The sequence below is a fragment of the Frieseomelitta varia genome, unplaced genomic scaffold (genome assembly GCF_011392965.1).
Source record: "Frieseomelitta varia isolate USP_RPSP 00005682 unplaced genomic scaffold, Fvar_1.2 scaffold_894, whole genome shotgun sequence".
Lineage (NCBI taxonomy): Eukaryota > Metazoa > Arthropoda > Insecta > Hymenoptera > Apidae > Frieseomelitta > Frieseomelitta varia.
This window is the reverse complement of record NW_025110694.1, coordinates 166141-181269: the sequence shown is the minus strand read 5'-3', so window position 1 is coordinate 181269 and position 15129 is coordinate 166141. Positions and strand designations below refer to the sequence as shown.

The 15129-nt window shown below is 38.0% G+C and overlaps 1 long non-coding RNA gene across 2 annotated transcripts in view; it reads left to right on the top strand.

Annotated features, from left to right (window-relative positions):
* Positions 1–14616, top strand: part of LOC122537224 — an 18591-nt gene extending 3975 nt beyond the window's left edge. The window contains exons 2-4 of one of the 2 annotated variants that reach the window (XR_006308581.1): positions 7051–7057; positions 11927–11932; positions 13967–14616. This is a non-coding gene — a long non-coding RNA (uncharacterized LOC122537224). The remainder of the gene's footprint in view (positions 1–7050; positions 7058–11926; positions 11933–13966) is intronic. The other variant, XR_006308580.1, reaches the window with a different exon arrangement.
* Positions 14617–15129: the final 513 nt, after the last annotated feature.

Below are 15129 nucleotides of genomic sequence, written 5' to 3'. Positions count from 1 at the left end.
TTAATAATTTCTATCCAGTGATGATGTACCGACGAGTTCAAAGGAAAAAGAAAGCGACGAATGAATTGCATACGGTTCGGTCGCTCGTTATGGTCCGCAATCAGTTGCCAGTCGCAAGTGGTTAACCTCTTTGCGCGTCGAGGATTTTTTATCCTAAACTGCAGCATTTTCTCAGTTTTCAGTATATTTAAATGTAACACCGGGCGAAACAAATGATAAGTTTATTGCCTCTTATTAATTTCTATCCAGTGATGATGTACCGACGAGTTCAAAGAAAAAAGAAAGCGACGAATGTATTGTATACGGTTCGGTCGCTCGTTATGGTCCGCAATCAGTTGCCAGCGCAAGAGGTTAAACATTCCAGTAGTTTAAGAAGTTTCTTATTGTTTCGAGAAACGTTCCCTGGTGTACGAAATTTCGAGTTGATCACTTTGGCCATCCTGGTAGTTTATGCTCGTCGGTAGAGGTGCACCTGCACTGATTCAACTTGATTACCAAGAATAATATTTACATAGTTCAATGAGTTTCGAAAAGTTTTCTGGCAAGTAGTAAATCAAATGTACAAAATTGGTCATTTTGGTCGTTCTGGTAGTTTATGCTCGTCGGTAGAAGTACACCTGCACTGATTCCACTTGATTACCAGCAATAATATTTACACAGTTCAATGAGTTTCGAAAAGTGTTTTCTGGCAAGTAGTAAATCAAACGTACAAAATTGGTCATTTTGGCCATTCTGGTAGTTTATGCTCGTCAATACAAGGTGTACAAATAATAGCTACATTATTCCTACCAGTTAGCAATAATAGTACCTGCGTAGTTCAACAAGTTTCAAAAGAATGTTTTCTGGCAAGTTTTGGTCATTTCGGTAGCTTATGCTCGTCAATGCAAGTAATGATACCTACCGTACCTTACCTTGTTGAGTTTCTTATTACCTCGAGAGATGTTATCTGGCCGACAGTAAATCAGATGTACAAAATTACGAATTGATCATTTTGGCCATTCTGATAGTTTTAATAATGGCAGATATTATAGAACATATCCCTTTCGAGTCATCATTTTTTTTTCTGAAACAAGTTCGAACGATCAGATTTTGCGGTCTAAAATGAAGTTGGTTCCGTTTCAATTAAACATCGTACGTATCTACTTAAAAAAAAAAAAAAAAAAATGGCCCAACGGGACAAGAATAAATGCTCGAACGATCGGAATCTCCAAAGTTCAGTTCGAAGCCAATTCTTCCACGATTTTCCAACGCTCTGGCGCGGAGAGCAAGCGAATTCTCGTCGCCACCTGCTCGCCGACAGATACGCGGCGATGAGTCACGCGTTTTCTAGCTCTAGATATGCCAAATATAACCAATGACCGGCATTAGCCGGGCGTATCGCCGCTGTTTGATTCCTGTTTTCGCCTCAGAAAATATCTGCAACAAACGCTCGAAGCAAAAAACGAAACAAAAAAAGAAGAAAAGGAAAAAGAAAGAAGATAGAGGGGAGAAAAGAAGAAGAGAAGAGGAACGAAGGCATTAACGTCCCTCGTTATCGTCGCTAATTACGCTAATTACTATTATGCAAACGTAGCCGGCCGAAGGAGCTAGCGAATTTTCCGTCGACTTTAGAGCCGATTACCGGTTGAAACGCGGTGACAATGATGTGATAGAACGGATATTTACTAGTTGCAGCGCGAGTGGTTCGATGCAGAAACCACGGTGAGTAATAGGGACACTTTTCTGTCTCAAGGTGGCACGTGTTGCTTCATGCCCGCCATTATCGTGAAATTAACGTTTTATGTATCTGCATGCAACAGACCTGCTATTTTTTTTTTTGTTTCGAATATCTCAATATCTAAATGTCTCGTATTGGCTGGCAGATGATCTTCTAGTTACCAGTAAATTATTCTGCTAATGTCCGAACATTAAGATATTTGAAAAACAGGACTTCTCTACTGCAATTAAGAAAATGGAGTTTAAGTAGCCAACTGTTTTATCTATATTTCATTGTTATTGCGTGGATGTACTTTGCGTCTTCGAATTTACTAAAATTCGTGGTCTACTGATAATTTTTCTGGGAAATGAGATTAATCGATTTCGAAGGTTCGTCTACCAAATTTTAACTACCTGATTTTTCAAAATATTTCCACGCCACTTTCAAATCGAACTTCATTCAAATTTAATTTAGTCAAATTTTAAATATCTAAAGTCATTTGCTTATTTATTAGTTCAGGTTAAACGCGAAGCTTTTGTAGTGAAGCTTTTTCGAAAATATCTTCACGTCATTTTAACGAGAATAAATAAAAATACTTTTCACAATTTCACGCGTTGCTATAGACACTGAAAAATTTTTTTTTTTTGTAACTGAATCTCTTTAAAACGATTCTTTGAAATTTATCCTATTGTTTTTCACGAAGTTATGAAAGCTTAAAACATTGGAAATTTTTCATAATATAGGAAATTATAGAGTTTTTATAGCAACATTATTTTCCAATCCATCTATGTACAAACACAAAAAAAATGTTTCCGTTTTCTCTTTTTTCGTCAATTTAAATATTATCAACCCATTAAGATTGAGGAAGAATATTGTCTTGTGAAATATGTACTCTAGTCAGGCCACAGAAATGAAGCAATAGTGATATTTATCGTTTTTTTAAAGCGTTACTTAAAATTACCAAAAATCTAAAAGTTTGACACCGAATGACAAGATTATACGTATCAAATCAATAATTAATCTGCACGGTACTCTTTAATCTTCAATTATAATCGAACAATACGTTTCTTGCTATTAAAAGACTCGACTGACGCACAAATATTTGACGCAACGGTCGCATAAAGGAAATGAACTAAGTACGTAACTGTCGCTACATTTGTCATCACAGTTCAAATTAAATCACCCTTGTATTTCGTAATCCACTCTAACTGGACCAAGCATAATTGGTTGCGCAGAAGGCCACCGATCCTCAATAAAATCGCAAATAATAAATCTAACGTTAACAAGACTATATCGCACGAGAAGAAAGTAGCTTCGTTCCTGATCGAGTAGGTGTCTTTTTTATTTAAAAGCTCGTTTAGTATAGACGCTAGAGTTGCAAACTGCAACAGCGTAGAACGAGCCTATAACTCGGTAATGTTAGCGGTAACGTAAGTGTAGAACGATAGTTACAAACTCGGGTAATTTTCAAATAACAGCCGTAGATGATCATGAGAGTCGCTCTCTCTCTCTGCGAGTTGGTAATTTTTCTAACAAAATTGTGAGAAGGAGGTCCGTACTCGGTCGTTTTCAAGGGTTGCCAGGCGTACAACCTGAACGACCGCGAATTATTCTCGGAAGCAATCATCCCCCGCAAGCTTCTGATCGCGATCTCGTTTTCTGCCTTTTATTTTTTCTTCTTCTTCTTCCTCTCCTCTCCTCTCCTCTCCTCCGAGGCGAACGGCAGTCGGTTTTTTTCTGACAGTCGAGTTCCCACACGCCGGGATTGTTTGCAACGACCTGCGACCCCGCTTCGGTACGCGCAACATCATCGTTACATTCACGCAAATAAGCGGCGGCCGGGCCGATGCTCGAGGCTAAACGAAGAAAAGACGTGTGTCCGTGCCAACCTTCTCTCTTTCTCACTTTTAATCCTCTGCTTCTCTCTTTCCCTTTATTTTTTCCCCCTCGAGCTGTCGGCCAGCTCATTGGAATCCGCCATGAATATGGATCGTGCCGCCGATGGCTCGATATCGATCATTCATTGATCCTCAGGTCAGGAGGATGCTCTAACTTCTTGCCACTGATTGTGGCTGTCCGGACGTCACCCGCTCTGTGTGTGTGTATGTGTGTGTGTGTGTGTGTGTTGTCACGTTGATTCGACTTTTGCGTACAGTCAGTCGTGAAAATTTAGATCTCTCCCTCTCTCTCCTCTCCATTGACTTAGGACCCAAATTTTGATTTAGTTTCGAAGAAAGCTCGCGGTTTAAACGAAGAATTTTTACTAATTATTGAAATTACATTGTCGTAATTATTCGATTGATTGAATTGGGATCGTTTGTAAATTCAATGAGAGAAAGATTTCAAGGACGTGGGATGCGAATTTTATTAATTCCTGAATTAATTATTATTATTCTACGATATTATTACATACAGAATGTACCATATGAAGCTAATCGATCGATTATCTCTCTAACTATTCGCCATCGAAACAACGTAAGCTTTTCATAATTTGACACTTGAGATTTCAAGATTAATCATCAGAAAATGGTTTAAGAGAAAACTGCGCGATGAACACCCTGTACATTATTATATATTGTATAATTATTCTGCAATTTATCACGTTTCACAAGTGCAAAGTGTACGCAGCTCTCGCGATAAATATTTAGAGAATGTATAGCGGCGTGTATTAATCAGTATGTACTATATCTAATAGTTTAATAGCGAAGCTGTTGGAACACAACGTTTAATTCGCAATTGTTTTTAATCGATTTACATTATCCAGCGAACTGAATGTTTTCTAACGAAAGGAAATCCCACGGATTTGTTTCATACTTTATGAAATCTGAATAAGTTGAAGCATTTCGTAATCAATTGCTGTCTGATCCTCGCTCGGTCTTCTCTTTATGCTGGATGTTGATAAAATTTCAGGTGAAATTCAGTCTCAGTTGGAAGAATTAGGATAACATGAAATTTTTTTTTGAAACAGAGAACATTGGTAGCGTTATTAAGAAATTGTACAGAACGGAAAACTTCCAAAAAAAAAATTCAGTGTACTACGTTCTGGTTTTGGAACTGCAATTTCGTAAATAGAAGATTTATTAAGAAATCGTGGAGAAAATTAATTAGAATGCAAAGTGTTTCAATAAAAATGAAACTAAAATTTTCCGTGAAAAGATGTTAATTTAAAGATGTTAATTATATCGTTTCCACGCGATATCAGATTTTCAATTGGGTAAAATTAAAATAATCTCGCGTTTTTATTTATTTTCATGCGCGAAAGCACACAGAGACTCGTTTGTCGAATCGAAGGAAATAAATTTAATTTTATCAAATTAAAATCTGTTCGCACGGTAAACATATATATCATATAGATCGATATAGAAATATTACACAAGCAATACACGTACATAATATTATATAATATTCATTATGCAAATAGATCTCTCTCTCTCTCTCTCTTTCGGTTGTTAAACGAGCTACGATGCATCTATAGAAATAAATAACGCTTAAGGATTAAGCGTATGCAAAGCAGACAGTTACCACGCTGATAGGCAGTCGCAGGGCAGTACACCGGACGTTCCGTCTGTAAATTTATGTTAATCGCGATGTATCAGTAGTTCTGCAAGCTCAAACCGACGACGACGAGTTGGTATACCTTAGTAAAGAGACACGATACCGGGGTAGCTTACCTGTTAACGCGGCCTGAATATTTTCTTTTCCTTCAAAACGCTTTTCATCTGTGTGCTATTGATATTATTGATAACAATAATAATTACATACAATATAATAATCTATATTATATATTATATAATTATATAATAATATATAATGATATTAACATAATAATGATATAATAACACGAAATATAATAATGATGTAATGATATCATGCATCATTATCTATTGATATATGATAATATCAACAATAATAATATAGTAGTATAATAATAATTATCATATAATAATGATGTAATGATTATCTTAACAATAATAATCTTGTATTTATGTAATGAAATTAAAAGTGGAGTTGATCAGTATAGTTTTTAAACAGTTCATACAAAGTATGTAATAATCGGTGATTAAAAGAAATTCCCATTTGGAGATCACTTTTCAAACAGTATTGTCCCAAAGACGAGAATTTTCTATCTCTCTCGCACGTGAAACCCAACAACTGGCGCCAATTAGATAAAAAAATAAAACCTACAATGTTCAATGATTAAAGAAATTCCCATTTGGAGACCACTTTTCAAACAGTATTGTCCCAAAGACGGAAATTTTCTCTCTCTCTCTGTCTCTCACACGTGAAACCCAACGACTGACTCCAATTAGAAAAAACGAAGCGTACAATGTTCAGTGACCAAAGAAATATCCATTTCAATAAAGTATTCCCAAAAATGCAAATTCGCGCAGAATCTCGTCATCGCGTGAACAGCAAACCATCCGGAATCCCCGTTCTCACACGTGAAACCGACCAACTGACCCCAGTTTCCCACTGGATTCATCCCCTGGACCGTGGTCATATCAGCTTCATCCTGCCTGGCTACGCACGATCCACCCTAAACAAATCCCTCAACCCCGAGGAAGAATGAAAACCGAGAACGAAGGCCCGAGAATCTTCGGAGTGAAGTGGAAGGCCGCCGGATAATACACGTGCGTACATATCAAACGCAGAAAGGGTTGATGATATTCTAATACTCTCCAGACGCGGCGACTGACCTATACGAATGGTCAGCCGCCGTGAATTCCCATGATTTCCCCACGGACGGACTCTCTGGCCTACCTGGAGGAGGCGATTTCTGCCTTCACCGGGGGCAGACCTTGGCGCGGTCATCGAATTTTACCTGGACGTCCCCACTGCCGGCGTTGCACGCCGCTGTGCGAGTGTTACGTTTCGTGATACCGCGTGGAACTTATTTAAATTAGGCCGAAAAAATCCGTTAGCCACAGGTGACCTTCCTCTGTCCAGCTAGCCGCGTATGATGGGAAACGTAGCGAGGACGCTAATGTGACGAACCGTTAAGGGATATATCCCTGCACCTGGACGAAAAAACCTCTCGGCCGACGATTTATACATTAACGTTGTCTTTCGGTTTTCTCTCGTCTTTTCCTCTCTTCCATCCAACGCGAGGTCAGACTATTTTGGCTAACTAGAGCAACGAATCTCTCTCTCTTTCTCCCTCTGTGTGCCCCCCACTTTTCACAGTTTGTTTCCAGAGGTTAAGGAATGGACGATGCAGGTCAGTTCGATAGTTTAAGGACGAACGTTGGATTGGCTGTTGGAGTTTCTGGCCGTTGGGATTTTTTTTATGGCGAGTCGATTTTATGTGGAGCAACGGACACGCGGTCTGCGCGCAGCTTGGAAATCGCAGATAGTTGGAGAGTGGAGGGAAGAGGTTGGATTTGATCGATGGAACTGGTGAATTTCCGTTGGAGGGTTTCACGGACTAGCTGATACTTTTCATTTACGTTGGATTTTTGCGAGTTGTCGGCGATTTTTAGAGTAATTAGGTGGCTTTGTTTCTGTAGACTGGAGATTTTTTTTAGTTAGGTTTAGAGAATGTCGTATCGAGTTTGACGAAGAAGTATGCAAGCTGAAAAATTTGGAAATTTGGGAGTTTTTCCTCGACAATTTGATATTTACACGTTTCGATATATTTGGAAGTTTTAACGTCGCAATAATTGAGAATTTGAACATTTGAAAATTCGTTGAAAACTTGTATTAGTATCCTTCAGAATTCGAGGATCGAGATTTGAAAATTTGAATATTCAAAAATATCAACACTTGATACTCGAATCTCAAGGAAGAATTAAGAATTTGAGAAGCCAATCTCTGAAAATTGAAGAATTTCGATACTCGAGTATTTAACAGTTGTAACTGTTTCGTGATTTCAAATGTTGAATATTTGAGGAACCAATACTGAAAGAAGATCGACGGAACGTCGAGCGAGTTTTTCTCAAAGAATTGCACGCGTTTCGTGAGGAGCCTTGAAATTTAACCAGGCACGTCAGTAAAAGTTTATCGCCTCTTATCAGAAGCACTATACCGTCATATTCTCTACATTATTCAATAGATATACTTGGTAGAAACTTTAGAAGTTGAATCTGTAATTCTCCAAAGCATCTACTTTAACAAAAAATTAAAAAAAAAAGAAGAAAAACAAGATTTCAGACATTTTACCATTTTTATAGATATTATATAAACATTACTGTATACAACACGTATTTTAAAATTATAAAATTTATAACATGTTTCTGACATATTTATATATTTTAGTAACTATTTGCGTAACATAATATATATTACAATACAACATAATAATTGTTAAATATTACAATATATATCTTTGTCAATAATAATTGTAAAATTATTATTACCAACAATGTGCTAATAATTATTACATTTTAATATATTCACCTAACAATTATCATCATATTTCTGACATATGAATAATTGTTAAAATTTAATGAAAAGAATTGACAATCAATTAATTTGAACTGTGATGCATGCTTACGCGTTTGATAGCTATTGAGAATGAAAGATCGATGAATAGGCAAGTACTGTTGTAAAAATTTTTCGAAAGCGAATGTAAAAATTTTTCATCTTCGAGAACGAGAAATCGGTGGATATTTTTTTTCTTTTTTATTGCAACAAGTTATGCTACTGTACGTCGTTCGTTTGCAACCGTTACTTTTATCTCTATTTATTTACCACAGCGCAGCATGACTAATGCTGCCTTTGCAACAAACCTTGCTTCAACGAAGTCGTTATCGGCCTCTTTTTTTTAGAATGACAGTAGCACTTCATCATCATTTCGAAGATATTTTCCTGCATAAAAAGTCACATGTTCATTTCGTTAACTTTATTCGAATACACATTGCCCGAGAATGGAAATTCAGGATGGAATCTTATTTATCATTGTCAAGTGTCAGTACCGTGCCTCGTTCATTTTCTCATTCGTGATTTATTCATACTCTTCGTAACGAATTTGCGTCGAAGACCGTCTCTGAAACGTTGTTATTAATTGTCTCTCTTATTTCGACATATTTATTTTCTACTTAATCAGTGAAATTGTATAATTTCTAAGTTGCGTTTGTTATTCACGAGTATTAACCTCTTGGCGATGAAATGACGTGTCGCGAATCGAGATTTTGTTCCAAAATCGTAATATTTTCTCAGTTTTAAGTATATTTAATTAAAACAAGATGGGCAAATTAAATAATAAATTTACTACTTCTCAATTTCTATCCGGTGATGTCATTCCGACGTGCTCAAACAGAAAGCGACGAATTACTGTATACGGTTTGGCCGCTCGTTACGGTCCGCAGTCAGTTGCCAGCGCAAACATTGAAAACTCTTTTATAAATCATTCAAAGTATAGTTTCCATGGCATTTAAGTATATTTAAGTAAAAGAAGATGGGCGAAACAAATATAATAAATTTACTACTTCTCAATAATTTCTATCCGGTGATGTCATTCCGACGTGTTCAAACAAGAAAGTGACGAATTATTGTATACGGTTTGGCCGCTCGTTACGGTCCGCAGTCAGTTGCCAGCGCAAACATTGAAAACTCTTTTATAAATCATTCAAAGTATAGTTTCCATGGCATTTAGATACTCGCTGCGTAAACAATTTTCTATTAAACACTTTTCAATTGTATACTTGGACCATAGTAATATTCTCTCAGGTATATTTAAGTATATTTAAGTAAAACAAGATGGGCAAAATAAATAATAAATTTACTACTTCTCAGTAATTTCTATCCGGTGATGTCATTCCGACGTGCACAAAAACAGAAAGCGACGAATTATTGTATACGGTTTGGCCGCTCGTTACGGTCCGCAGTTCAATTGCCAGCGCAAACATTGAAAACTCTTTTGTAAAGCATTCAAAGTATAGTTACCATGGCATTTAGATACTCGCTGTTTTCATAATTCTCACTCGCCAATATACAACGCCCAAGTTGGTCTCTCCGAATTAATCGGCGAGAAATTACGCCGAGATCAGAAACCAGTTGTCATCGATCAACCCTTGTCACCAAAGAGAGCACACACCGCGTCGATCCACTAGATCCACTCTTCCTTATTCCTCCGCAAACGTCCAACGGTTCTCTCCACCCCATCGTCCATCCTCTTCCTTCAACGAAAACGGTTTCTAACCTTCAAACTCGCCAAATGTCGGGCCTCCACTACCGGCGCAAACTTGCGTTTGATTTTTTCCTGTCTCTTTCGTCTGCACGAACGGAGAATCCACCAATCGGGACATCCGGTCAACGAAGCGAGCTGCTCTATATATTTTATCAGAGATTTTTCTTTTTCCATGCGAGTGGAGGGAAGGGTTGGCGCGAAATGAGAGCATTAAATGGGCCCGTGAAGGGGTTATGTACCTGCGTGACCCAGGACGTTTCACCCTTGGGGTCTCTTCTGACCTGCGTACCTGACACTGGATTGTCTCCCCTTTGCGCGGGGATTGTCCCGTCCCTCATCCCTCGGGGAATCCAGTTTTCCACACGCACGTTTCTCCCGATCGAACAGGTAGCGGGACGAAACGTCCCGTTGGAACGTGCAGGTATACGAAACCTATGACCTCCGGATCTTGGCCTCTCGTCCGCCTCTGGTCTTTGTTCTTCCAGTTCCGGTTCCTCCTCCTTGACCGTCTTTCTCTCAGAGAGAGAAAGAGGGAGACTCCTGACTCGCAGATTTTCAACATTATTTTTATATGAAATTTTATACGAGATTTAATTGTTAGATGTCATTTTAGATCAATTGTACAATGAACGACATTTTATTCAGGTATTTTGGAAGTTGATGTTGGGAGATGGAGAGTTGAAAGTTTGATAGTTTAGAGAAAGAATTTGGGGAAAATTTGGGAGATGAAGTAAATGAAACTCTTCTGTCATACTTTGGGAGTTTGAAAGATGGAGAGTTCAAAATTTGATGATTCAGAGAGAATTGGCAAGAATTTAGAAGGTGAAATAAATAAAATTTTATTTTTATGTTGTCCTACATTTTGGAAATGATGGGAAATCAAAGTTTGAATTTGAAATTTGCTAGTTTGGAGAAAATTAGGGAAAATTTTGGAGGCGAAAGCAAAATTTTACTTAGATCATGTTTCAAGCGTTGAAGATTTGATAATTTAAAGAAAATTTGGGGATTTCGTAAAAGTGGGATCGATTGGATAACTGAGAAAGGTAAAATTGGTAATTGGTAACTAAATAAATTTAAATTACAAGCATTGAAGTTTTAGTGCCCCGTACGTGATAGATAGCAGCATTCGTTTGTCACTCTGTTAATTTTTATTAATTTCATTAAAAAAAAATCTACCATCCTCGGAGAGATGCACGCTTGGAAAGATCGGATGCTACGCAAGCGTGATCTTCTCGGTTTTCTATTGGTCTCTGGACCATAGCCAATCCGAATATACATTTCCCCTCTTCTTGAATGGTCCAGCCTATCGTATACACTTCTCAGACTCACTTTCACGCGACCTTTTATCACTTCTCCCCCTTGATTTTGCCTTCTCTTCTCCGTTAATTCAAATGTAAAAGCCGCGGTTCTTTCAGTGATGGTGGAAACAAACACTGTGCAATTTAAAACAACACTTTTTCCCACCCTGGATCATCCAAAATGGACATTTCGTTTCTTTTAAATAAGTGTATCAATATTATATTTTATTTCTTTGCATATTTCATTATAATATTATTACATTACAATTGTGCATTGCTAATTTCACAAATCTCAGAGTTTAAGCTAGCTTCCTTTATAAAAAAAAAAAAAAAAAAAAAAAAAAAAACGAAAGCAAGAGGAAACAATGTCAACAAGAGAATTTCTAAAAATATCTGTATGAAAAGGTGGAAGGAGGAGTCTTGTAGATTTGAAAAGAGAGGAAGAAAATTGTTTAAGAGAGAAAGAAACGAGCACGCTTTTTTGCATATGGCACGAGGAACGGTTTCTCCGGCGCATAATGATTGCGCAAGTGGCGGGCGGGCGGCGACTTATCGTCGCGATGATAAAGACGACCGGTTTCCTTCGAGCCACGGGGAAAAAAATATCGCTCGAGGAAAAATCACCGGTTGCCGCGCTGCTTTCCTCCAACGCGACCACTGCCAATCGCCAGCCGGTCTACTTTCAACCTCGTAAATCACTCCTTGGACGCATCTGACGCGCGAAATGCCCTTTCTTTTTCCTCTTGTTCCACGTTTCCCACTTTTTTCTTTTTTTTTTTTTTTTTCTTTTTTTTCCTTCGCGAGAAGAAAGTTNAAAAAAAAAAAAAAAAAAAAAAAAAAAAAGAAATGAGAGAGAGATTCTCGTGTAATACGTTCTCCGTGCTCGTCGAATTTCATTTCGCAAAATATGTAACACGCAAACCAAACACGAACCATACATATACATACATACATACATATATATATATATATATATATATATATATATATATACATACGGTTAACGAATAATTGTAATGTGAGTCACTTGAAAACGGTGCACAACATTCCGTGAGAGTTAGGGACGTTAGCGGGTAAGTGGGATTCGACGACGACGTTCGCTGCAGCGATAGCAACAGTGGAAAAGATAGCAACGAGTCGAACAAGAGAACGATCGTTGTGTCCACTGTAGTGGTGTAGCAGCGTGTCTTCGCGTGTTATACTTGTTCGTTATACGCTCGCGCCGAATTTTTAGCGAATTTTTGTACGGTTTTTAGAGGTGCGGTTTTTTTGTATTACGTCTCAAGGCGAGGTTTCGTTGTTTCGAAGATTCGCGCGCGATCGGTGATCGTGGACGAACGATCTCTCAGGCGCCTTTTCATCGCTGCGAGACAGAGGAAGCTCGAGTGGACGGTTCGCAAAATCGTGGCTGCTCGCGAGTTATTGGGAACGAGTCGTCGTTCTTTAAATATAAAATCTTTCAAATACCTAAATATGTTCGATTACTTGACGTTTATATTGAGAAAAACATTAGTAGTTGCATTAGTAGTTTTAAAATTCAAGTTGAACCACTTGCGCTGGCAATTGATTGCGGACCATGACGAGTGACCGAATCGTACACAATAATCGTTTGTTGTCTTTAAACTCGTCGGCACGATATCATCCGGATAGAAATTATCGAGAAGTAATAAATTTACTATTTGTTTTGCCTGAGTTATACTCGAATACACTTAAAGCTGAGGAAATATTGCAATTTTTGGGACAAGAGGTTAACCCCTTGCGCTGACAACTGATTACGGACCATGACGAGTGACCGAATCGTACACAATAATAGTTTGTTGTGTTTCTCTTTAAACTCGTCGGCACGATATCATCCGGATAAAAATTATTGAGAAGTAATAAATTTACTATTTGTTTTGCCTGAGTTATACTCGAATACACTTAAAACTGAGGAAATATTGCAATTTTTGGGACAAGAGGTTAACCCCTTACGCTGACAACTGATTGCGGACCATAACGAGTGACCGAAACAACCGTATACAATAATTAATTCGTCGCTTTCTTCTTGAACTCGTCGGTATCGATACGACTGGATAGAAATTATTGGAAAGTAATAAATTTTTCCTCTGTTTTGCCTTATTATTGTGTTATACTCAAACTGAGGAAATATTGCAATTTTGGGACAAACAAATTCCAGCGCGAGAGGTTGAAATGTGCTCGATCGTTCGAAACCGTTTTCTCATTTTATCTTTTTTTATAATTCCACGACAATAACCACCTGGATCTGATTTTCGCGAATGCTTCCAAATCGAAATATATAACGATTAACGTTCACGATCACCGATGCAAGGGTGCGCGGATCGGTTTTAGCATAGATTAAGGGGCTGAGATATATGTACTGCCTTAAATTGCCAAATGCCTAGTGTTAGAGCTCGCAAGGCACTCGAGGTTTACGAACGGATTCGCGAAATCGGATTCTCGATCATTCGAAAGGGGGGATGAATGAACAAATACATACGCATTTCAAAGCTGCTGCGTAATTTTTGCTCGTCAAATTGCTCAGCAAACTCGATGTTTCGCTATGTGAAGCATTACACGTTTCAGCTCTTTCGTAAGGATCGTCAATGTCTGGAGAATCTCACTCGTTACGTGTTTTATATAAAGTTGGCCGCAAAATTGTTTCATTCCCTCCGTCCAAACTATTTTGCATTGAAGATTTTTATGCACAAAGATTACACAAAATAATTGATGTATGTCAGTCGTTGTTGCATTTGATGGACGATATTATAGCGGTAGTTTACCTGCACGGGAACAAAGAATTACGCAGCAACCTTAGAGACTCGAGACTCGTCGGTTTTTATCGAGGAGAAAAGGATAGGAGAGATCGTTTCGGAAAGCCGGCTGAAATTTATATCTCGCATCCGAGAGCTGCCAGGTGTATTTACTTGTTTCTCGCCACTTAGAGTAGAGTACAAATATTTTTGGAGGGAAATTTTTCGCGAATTGTCGCGTTTCGATTAGCAACGAACGTTTATGTAACTAGGAGAAGGAAACAACGACTAGGGTTACGGGGACGGAACGATTTCTTTCGCGGTGTACACGCACGTCCGTTGAGGAGACGAAAGTTCAAAAAGAAAAGGAAAAAAAGAAAAAAAAGAAGGGAAAACAACGGGGAAAAATCGTCCGCGAAAAGTCCGTTTTCGTCCGAGTGAAATCAGCGTAGCCTGATCTGTGGCTAACTGTTTTACTTCTTTTTCTATTTGTGGCTATAATATACGTATACGTATTTCTTTTTGCTTCTTTTTTTACATTTCACACACGTCTGGAGCCAAAGAAAAGTCAACAGACACACTTGCAGATACTTTAGATCGAGCTTCGCGTGTTTTTTGCGCGGAACTGTGTGTGAACAGAAACCCCACCCCTCCCCGTGAAATCCTTGAAAGAACTCGCGACGACGATGCGTGATATCACGATCAGGTGTACACAAGTCTGATGAAAAGATCAGAAAAAATAAATAAATAAATAAATAAAACAAAAATAGAGTGAAACCCAAACGAGTGGAGCATTCGCACGAAAAAGAAAAAAAAAACCGAGAAAGAGCACCTTTGTTTTTTTAACCATTTATATTTTCAAACTGCGCCTAGAGCAATTAGTTTTCTTAGCTGGGTTCATTTCTTTTTTTTTTTTCAGCCAATCGCATACACGATTTTTTCTCTCCTCTTGTGTATGGTTGATACACATGCGTATTATCTTTTTTTTTTTTTTTTTTTTTTTTCTTTTTTTTCCTTCGCGAGAAGAAAGTTCGGCGAGAAGAAAGTTTTCCTCGCGGTTCTTCTTTCAGCGAAGTTTCAGGGCAATTTTTTTTTGGAATTTTTTCATTCTCTTTCAGATTTCTTTTTTCGAGACTTTTCTTGCAATTAACTCGGGAAGTACGAACATCAGAGAAGTACGAAGAATTAGAGAAATTTAAAGGGAAGCTTGGAAGCTTGGGAATTTATGAGTTTTGAACATTTGGAAATTTCGGAAAT